We start from the raw sequence: 7,864 nt of genomic DNA, 5'->3' as shown, positions 1-7,864 counted from the left end.
TCAAAGAATTAACTTTTTGTTACATTGGTCTTTTGAATTGTTTTTTATTCTAAATTCCATTAATTTTATCTCTGATTTAATGATTTCCTGTTGCTTATGGGTTTTAGAATTGGTGTTTTAAAATTTCTCACATGACCCATTCCTCATCTAAAGAGTATTATTCAGTCTCCACATGTCAAAATGATTTGTTTTTTATTGTTTTATCAATTTAAAATTCATCCTATTATGATAGGTTAAGTACAAGGAATTATATTTACTTTTGTGTATTTTATAAGACTTGATTTGTTCCCCTAAATATGTTCTATTTTGGAGAAGATTCCAAAAAAGTAAATTCAGTTGTTGATGGATAAAATAGTCTATGGATGTCTGTTAGATTCATTTTGTTTATATCATTGTTAATGTCTATAGTGTCATTAGTTTTTGTTTGGATAATCTATCTGTTAAAGAGAGAGATATATGAAAAATCACCTAGTGTTATTGTGTTAGAGTATATCTGAGTCTTTAAGTAGTATTTTTTTTAAGTAATTATGTTTGGGGCATAAGTATTTAAAATTGTTATATGCCATCATTGGATAGTTCCCTTTACCAATGTAAAGTGACATTTCTTGACTCTTCTGAAAATTTTGGCTTGATGTCTGCTTTTTTGGACAAGAGAGTAGTTACTCTTGCTTACTTTGATTCTCCTTTTCATTGCATATCTTTTTCCACCCTTTCAATTTCAAGCTGTGGCTATCTTTTCCTTTAAGGCATATATCTTATGAATAACATATGATTGAGGCCAGTTTTAACCCAATCTGCCTGTCTGTCTTTTAATAGGAGAGTTGAGACCATTGATATTTAGTGTTTTTATAAAAATGATCATTTCCTGCCATTTGATTTCTTTAAAAAGTATGAAACACTTTATGAATTTATATGCCATCCTTTCACAAGGGCTATATTAAACTTCTCTCTGTTTTTGAAAATTTAATATACGTGCTGCCAAAGTGAACATCCACCCATCTTTCTTTAATAATATAGTCTTCCCAATAAACATTTTCAATGGTTTTTGACCCATAGAAAACAACCTTACAATTTAACAGAGATTTTCTTAAAACAGCAAATTGATTATTGATAATTTAATCCACTCTACATTATACTAACACAAAACTATTAACTTATGATTATTTTGTCTATGAATTTCCTATTGTTGCACACAACCCACGAAGATATTAAACAAGACATTTTGTAAGACATTCAAGCAAAAAAGCAAATTAAAATGAGAGATGTGGATAAAGCATGCTATTATGGTTTGGATGTGAGGTGTCCCCCAAAAGCTCATGTGTGAGACAATGCAAGGTTTGGAGGAGAAATGATCCAGCTATAGACTTAATCTAATCAGTGAATTAATCAGTGATATGATCAATTGAGTGGTAATTGGAGGCAGGTGTGTGGTAGGAAAAAGTGGCAAATTGGGGACATGGCTCTGGGGTATACATTTGTATCTGGCATATGGAGATACTCCCTCTGCTTCCTGATTACCATGAGAGTTGGTTCCCTGCCGCAGTCTGGCTGGGCACAAAATCACGAGCCACTCACAGCCTTGTAGATTCAAACAACAATTCTTTATTCCCGAACTCACACTGGCACTCTACAAACATGTTCTGGGGAAATCCACATTCTGGGCCAAATCCACACTCTCCACTGGGCTCTGAATCCCAAATACTCTCTGAATCCCACGGGAACTCAAGGCGCCTGAGGCAGCAGGATACGCCCTATTCCCAGCAGGAATAACCTTAAACCTGGAACCTGCCTAAACTCAAGGAGAAGGATACTCCCTAATCCCAGCAGGATACACCCTAAACCTGGATCCACCCTGGTCCTTGAGCAAGGCCACCTTACATGCAATATCACTGCAAATGACCTGGGTCCAATATGGAGAGTCCTTCCTCTAAGCAACATTGGGTAGGCTGACAAAGAAATTGCCATGCGTCATTCCTACTTGGCAATGGCTCTCAGCAGTTCCCTCTGCCACACTCTTACACCATAGTATTCTACCTCACTTTGAGCTCCGAGGAATGGAACTGGCCTTCATGAAACCATGAGCCCTCAAATAAACTTTTATTCCTCTACAATTGTCCTGGTTGGGTCATTTTAGTCACAGTGGTGAAAAGCTGACTAAAGCACATGTAAATGTTAAATTATAGGATAAATGTTAACTTTATACTATCATACATAATTAATACAGATACATAGATACATAGAGGGTAATGGTAGATATTGAAGGTAAATAAAACAAAATTATAAAATCTTATTCAAAACTTATCTGAAGATGGTTATTCTAAAAGTCAAAAAATGGAAATATTTGAAAACCAATGTTAACCTTTCCAGAGTAAAATTGTAAGAAAACACATTCATTTATAAGTACTGCTGTATTGAGAACCAGAAATTAGATGGCTCTAGACATTGGATTTTAACCTATTCTTTGTAGTTTTTTGAGATTTTCCTAACTGGAGTTTATTGAACCTCTTGCATATGTAAATCCATGTCCTTTCTCAAATTGAGGCATTTTAACAAGTTAATTCTCCAAATAATCTCTTTGGCCTTTTTTTTTTTTCATCCTTCTGGGCCTCCTAAAATGTATACACTGCAGGTCCTATATACTCAGATACTTTTTCTCTGTTCTTTTTTATTTCTGTATCCTCTAACTACATAATATTAATTTTCCTACCTACATTCAATATTTTCCCTTCTTTCTCATGTGCACTAAAAGCTGCTCTTGAAGTCCTTTGTTAGCTCTGTACTTTGCAGGTTGAAATTTCTGTTTGATTTGCTGTTGTAATCTGTCACTTTGTTGTTATATTTCATTTATTTATTTTTTTGGTTTTTAATAGTTTTCAATAGTTCCTACTTCCCACTCTGTCTTACCTTTTATTGGTGAGCAGGGAAGCTGGGAGCCATTTCAACCAACTTTGATTTCAGGCCACTCCAGTCTTTGATCCCAGGACACCAAAGGAGGAAATGTTAAATACATTATTTATTTATTTTCATTTATTTATTTTTCATTCTACTGCTTCCTTTATTTGCCCATAGTTACATTCAGCTCTTTGAACACATTGGATATGAAGTACCTATTTAATATGTCCAATGTCTGCACATTCTGAGGATCTGTTCTTGACAATTTTTCTTGTATCTTCCCCATTTCCAAACGCCATTGACTAGGCCATACTTTTTAAGTTTTTGTAAGCCTGTTACTATTATTTTTAAAAACTGGACATTTTTAATATTATAATTTGGTTATTCTGGGAATTTAATTTTTTTCCCTTGCTGAGTTTTCCTGCTGCTGTTTGTTGAGGACTGCAGTTATTGATTTAGAGACTTTATTATTTTTTATAAGATTCCCTCCATTATCAGGTGCAATCACAGTGGTCTCTATTTTTTATCTTGGTACTCAGATAGTGACTCCTTAGAATTTATTTTTAAACATCTGTAGTGTTCCAGCCCCCTAATAAAAAGGGAAGAAGGAAAAAGTAAGTAGAAATCTTCTGGTCTTGTGACCTGACTCAAAGAAAGGGGACTGCTTCAATGTAAGTCAGGCTGTTTACAACTCTGCCTTAGTCTTCAATTACTGCTTTCATGAAGCTCACACAACTGCCACAAGTAAAAGCCTATGGTATTCTAAAGGCTTTTCCAACAAATTCCTGACCCTGGGAAGGTATATTTCAGGCTGGCTTCCATGATATATGAGACGGCCCTTGTGAGGTGCTTTTGCCCAAGAAAAGTTTGTCAACTTAAGTCAACTTTAGTCAAAGAAGAGCTAATAGGGTCAATTTAACATAATGGCAAGAGAAGAAGGATTTCACTGAATTTCCTCCAAATATAGCATTTTTATTTGACATTTTTTTCTGTAACTGTAGATCAAGAATCATTTTTAAAATGATTGACTTGCAGCTAAACAATGTTTTCCAATAAGATATTGAACTTATGGTTTATGGTCACTAACTTTTCAAAGTTGCTCCTTGTTTTGATGACTTGTTTCATCTTCTTAAGCACAATAAAGCCAAGCAGTTGTCATTATTACTAATTTTATTACTATTTATTTTAAAAACTCCATTCTCTAACCAAAAACATGAGAGAGAATTATCAAAACTGAGGTTTTAAAGTAATTGGACATAGATTAATCTTTTTCCTCCCTAACACATTCTGATATGAGCTTTACTTCTGAGGGACAGCTGTTTTGCCACTTCTTATTTAGTGTGTCTAGTGATGTTCTTTATGCAGAATAAGAGCACCAAAAATGTATAATAAATTGTATTATGAGTTCACATTCACTTTTTCTTTTACCTGTAGAAGTTTCAGAATTCAGAGCATAGTCATGTCAAATGAAATATCAGTTGGAGAATTTATTCTTCTGGACTTACAAATGACTCAGAGTTACAAGTTGTAATATTCTCTTTTAATAACAATACCAGCTATACACCCTACATCTAAGGCAGCTGGTCATCGTGACAATAGATAGATTTCTTGGTGGGGGTGGTGTCCCGAGATTCAGGTGCCCATCAGATAATTGCATCTCTCTGGCCTCAGGGATATGTTGATATCTCTCCAAAGTAGGTACCACCCAACAAATTCCCAAAGTTGCAATCAGAGCTTGACCCCAGCCATAGGAACATTCCATTTAGAACTCTGTATCAGCCCTACTTTGGAAATGCATTGATCTACTCTTTCTAGAAAAAAGTTTTTAATAGTTCATACTTCCCACTCTATCTTACCTTTTATTGGTGAGCAGGGAAGCTGAGAGCCATTTCAACCAACTTTGATTCCATGCCACTCCACTTTTGATCCCAGGACACCAAAGGAGGAAATATTAAGTAATTCTCAGGTCTTGTCATGTCTAAAGGGCACACAATCCAATAAAAATGGAAATAAGAGCAGTAAGGCATATATAATAAATCTCTCCTTGTCCATAATTTTGGCTACCTCAGTGTACACAATTCTTTCATTTTTCATTAAGAATTTTTTGTTCATTCCTATTGCATTTGCAGATTAGTTCATGCATATGCAAATACATACATGTTTGTTCCTTTTTTAGTTTCATCTTCCTTTTTTGTTTTTAGTATCCTTTTGTTATTTTGTTCCCTGATAGCTGATGAGTTTTCTCTTTTGCTTTTCCTTTAACTGTTGTTTGGTTTGGTTTGGTTTGTTTTACTTTCTTTCCTTTTCTCTTCAGTAGTCAAAATGTCTTGTTCCCTCTTTCTGTCTCCTCACTTTCTCTCTCCCTGTGTATTATATATAAATGTATTTTTTATTATTTTATTTTTTCTTTACTCTGTGGGCTTCAGTATCTTCCCCTCTCCTGCTTTTTCTCATTTCACATTTTCAATATTCTAAACTTTATTTGCCTCCTTTCCCTATTTTCTTTTCTCCTAACTAACTGTATTTTCACCAACTGTTTAAACTATTTAGTTTATATAATTTCTTACCCACCTTTCTTGTTTTTTTTTTGTTATTAGTATTGTGGATGTTGTTGACAACTGATGTTTATATTAATGCACTATCTTGTTCACAACTATTTGTTGTTCAACCTGGTGTTAATTTCTGACTCTGCGATTCTTGTTTTTGTAGTTATTATTGTAATAAAGGTCACGACATGCAAGTAGTATTTGCTGTAATGCTGTATATTCTTTACTGTTATTGTTACTATAGTTTATCTTCCCTTTTTATAAGGGACTGAGAATTCAGTTCGATGATAAGCTCACATTATGGACACTCTGCTGCTGCTGAGGTACACTTCAACCTTACTAAAGAGACAGTGAACCTTGATACTCACACAATATAACCATGTTCAAACTTCAGCAATACTTCAACACAAAGAATTCAGGAAACAAAAATCCCAAAGCAATGACAAGATCTGATGTAAGAATAGCTACAGGGGAACATACATAGGTCCAACTCAAAGAATTTTGCTCCTATACCAACAACAGGAAATCACAATACCTTATTTCATATATTTTTATGTGGTGCTGAGAATTGAACTCATTGCCTCACATGTGCCAGGTGAGTGCTCTATCACTGAGCCTCAGCCCCAGTCCTCATGGATAAATTTAAAAGAATCATTGATAGCTTATTAGAAGAGATAAAGGCAATAAGGGAATACACAAACCAATAAGGGACAAATATCCATATATAGGAAACTTAATGATCACCAGACAGACGTAGCTTGACCAAGTCTATTCCAAGATATACTTAAATGAAGTTATCATATGTGAAAGATAAAGAGAAAAGAAGATTCTTAAGGTGGCAGTAGAAAAGAAACAACACATAAGTGTGTCTCAATTAACCTGACAACAGACTTTTTAGCAGAAATATTATGTGTTGGAGAGAGTGGAATGAGATTTTTAAAACAGTGAAGGGAAAATAAATTATCAACAAAAAATACTGTACAAATCAAAGCTATTCTTTGAAATGAAAAAGAGGAAAAGGTGTGCTTAGCTAAATGCTGGGAGGATTAGTCACCACCAGAATCGAATTCCAAGAAATGCTAGAGGGAGTTCTTTAAAATAAAAGAAAGTGATGTTGAAGAGTAAGAAGGAAAAATGGGAAGATTTAAAACTCAATAGTGAGTGTAACTATACAGACAAATTCACAATGCCTTAGTGTTGTACATTAGTGTGTATGAAGATGATGAACAAAACAAGCCTAATAAGTACATTATATGTTTACTTGAAAGATGTGAAGTGGGATATTAAAAATTCAAAATATGGGGAAGAGTGGAGTACAAATATAGTGTTTTTATTGTTATAGTTTCTTTTTTTTAGCTTTATAATCTTGCTACGTTGTAATAATTTTTAAATAACTTGTTATACTCAAAGATGTCTTTGTACCCTCAGAGTAAAAACAAGAAAATCTGTTATCAAAACATAATAAGCAAGAAATCAAAACACTATCACAAATGAAGTAAATCACTTAATCAGAAAAGGAGACTGTAAGAAAGTGGAAAGGATAGGAAGGAACTACATTAAAATCAGAAAAGAAATTACAAAATGGCTGCAGTAAGTATTTGCATATTGAGACCTCTGCAGGGCCAAGGCACACAGCAGGTCTGGTACACCCCTTCCCAGGCTGGGCAGACACTTGCCAGAGCCTAGTTTGTAGTGCCGGACCACCCCTTCTGACCAGTGTACTACCGCGGAGCTGAGATCCAGGCCAGAGTGCCCACACCAGCCCACCTAGGACCCAGGCTTTCAGTAGACCCAGTTCACCCCTCCCCTGGTGGGGCAGACACTCACCAGAGCCTAGCCAAGGCGCAGGACCACCCTTTCCCACCAGCAGACTACTGCAGTAGGTCAAGCCCAGAAGCCCAGATCCACCCACTTCAACTTAAGCAGGACCCAGACACAGGATGCAGTAGCATTCATTGAGGGAAACCGGCATGATCTGGAAGCCCAACCTCAAGGTGAGGTAAGTATAGACAATCTGCATTGGTACTACAAGAATATAGGGAAGAAACTGTAATATTTCAGACCCACACTGCAAAAAAAAAAAAAAGGGAAGACACATAGACAACATGAAAAAACAAGGGAGGAAAGTGCCCTCAAACAAACGAGGACACTATAGTAACAGAACCCATGGACAGTGAAGTTGATGAATTGTCAGAGAAGGAATTCAGAAGGTTCTAATTAAAATGATCTATGAATTAAAGAATGACCTAAATGAGCAAATACAAGCAAAGATTGATCACTTCAACAATGAGATAAGAGAGCAAATATAGGTAGCAAAAGATTACTTCCAGAGAGATAGAGACTCTGGGGAAAAAAAAAACAACAACACACCAAAAAACCCGGATATCCTTGAAATGAAAAATAAATGAAATAAAAACTCAATAGAA

At 35.2% G+C, this 7,864-nt stretch overlaps 1 non-coding gene across 1 annotated transcript; it reads right to left on the bottom strand.

The window, feature by feature from the left end:
* Window positions 1-884: 884 nt before the first annotated feature.
* Window positions 885-989, bottom strand: LOC143398680 (U6 spliceosomal RNA). The gene has a single exon (XR_013091289.1). It is a non-coding gene; the product is annotated as a U6 spliceosomal RNA (small nuclear RNA).
* Between the last annotated feature and the right edge of the window lie 6,875 nt (window positions 990-7,864).

This window comes from Callospermophilus lateralis, chromosome 4, assembly GCF_048772815.1.
Source record: "Callospermophilus lateralis isolate mCalLat2 chromosome 4, mCalLat2.hap1, whole genome shotgun sequence".
In the NCBI taxonomy this organism is placed as follows: domain Eukaryota; kingdom Metazoa; phylum Chordata; class Mammalia; order Rodentia; family Sciuridae; genus Callospermophilus; species Callospermophilus lateralis.
This window is presented reverse-complemented; position numbering and strand designations above follow the sequence as displayed.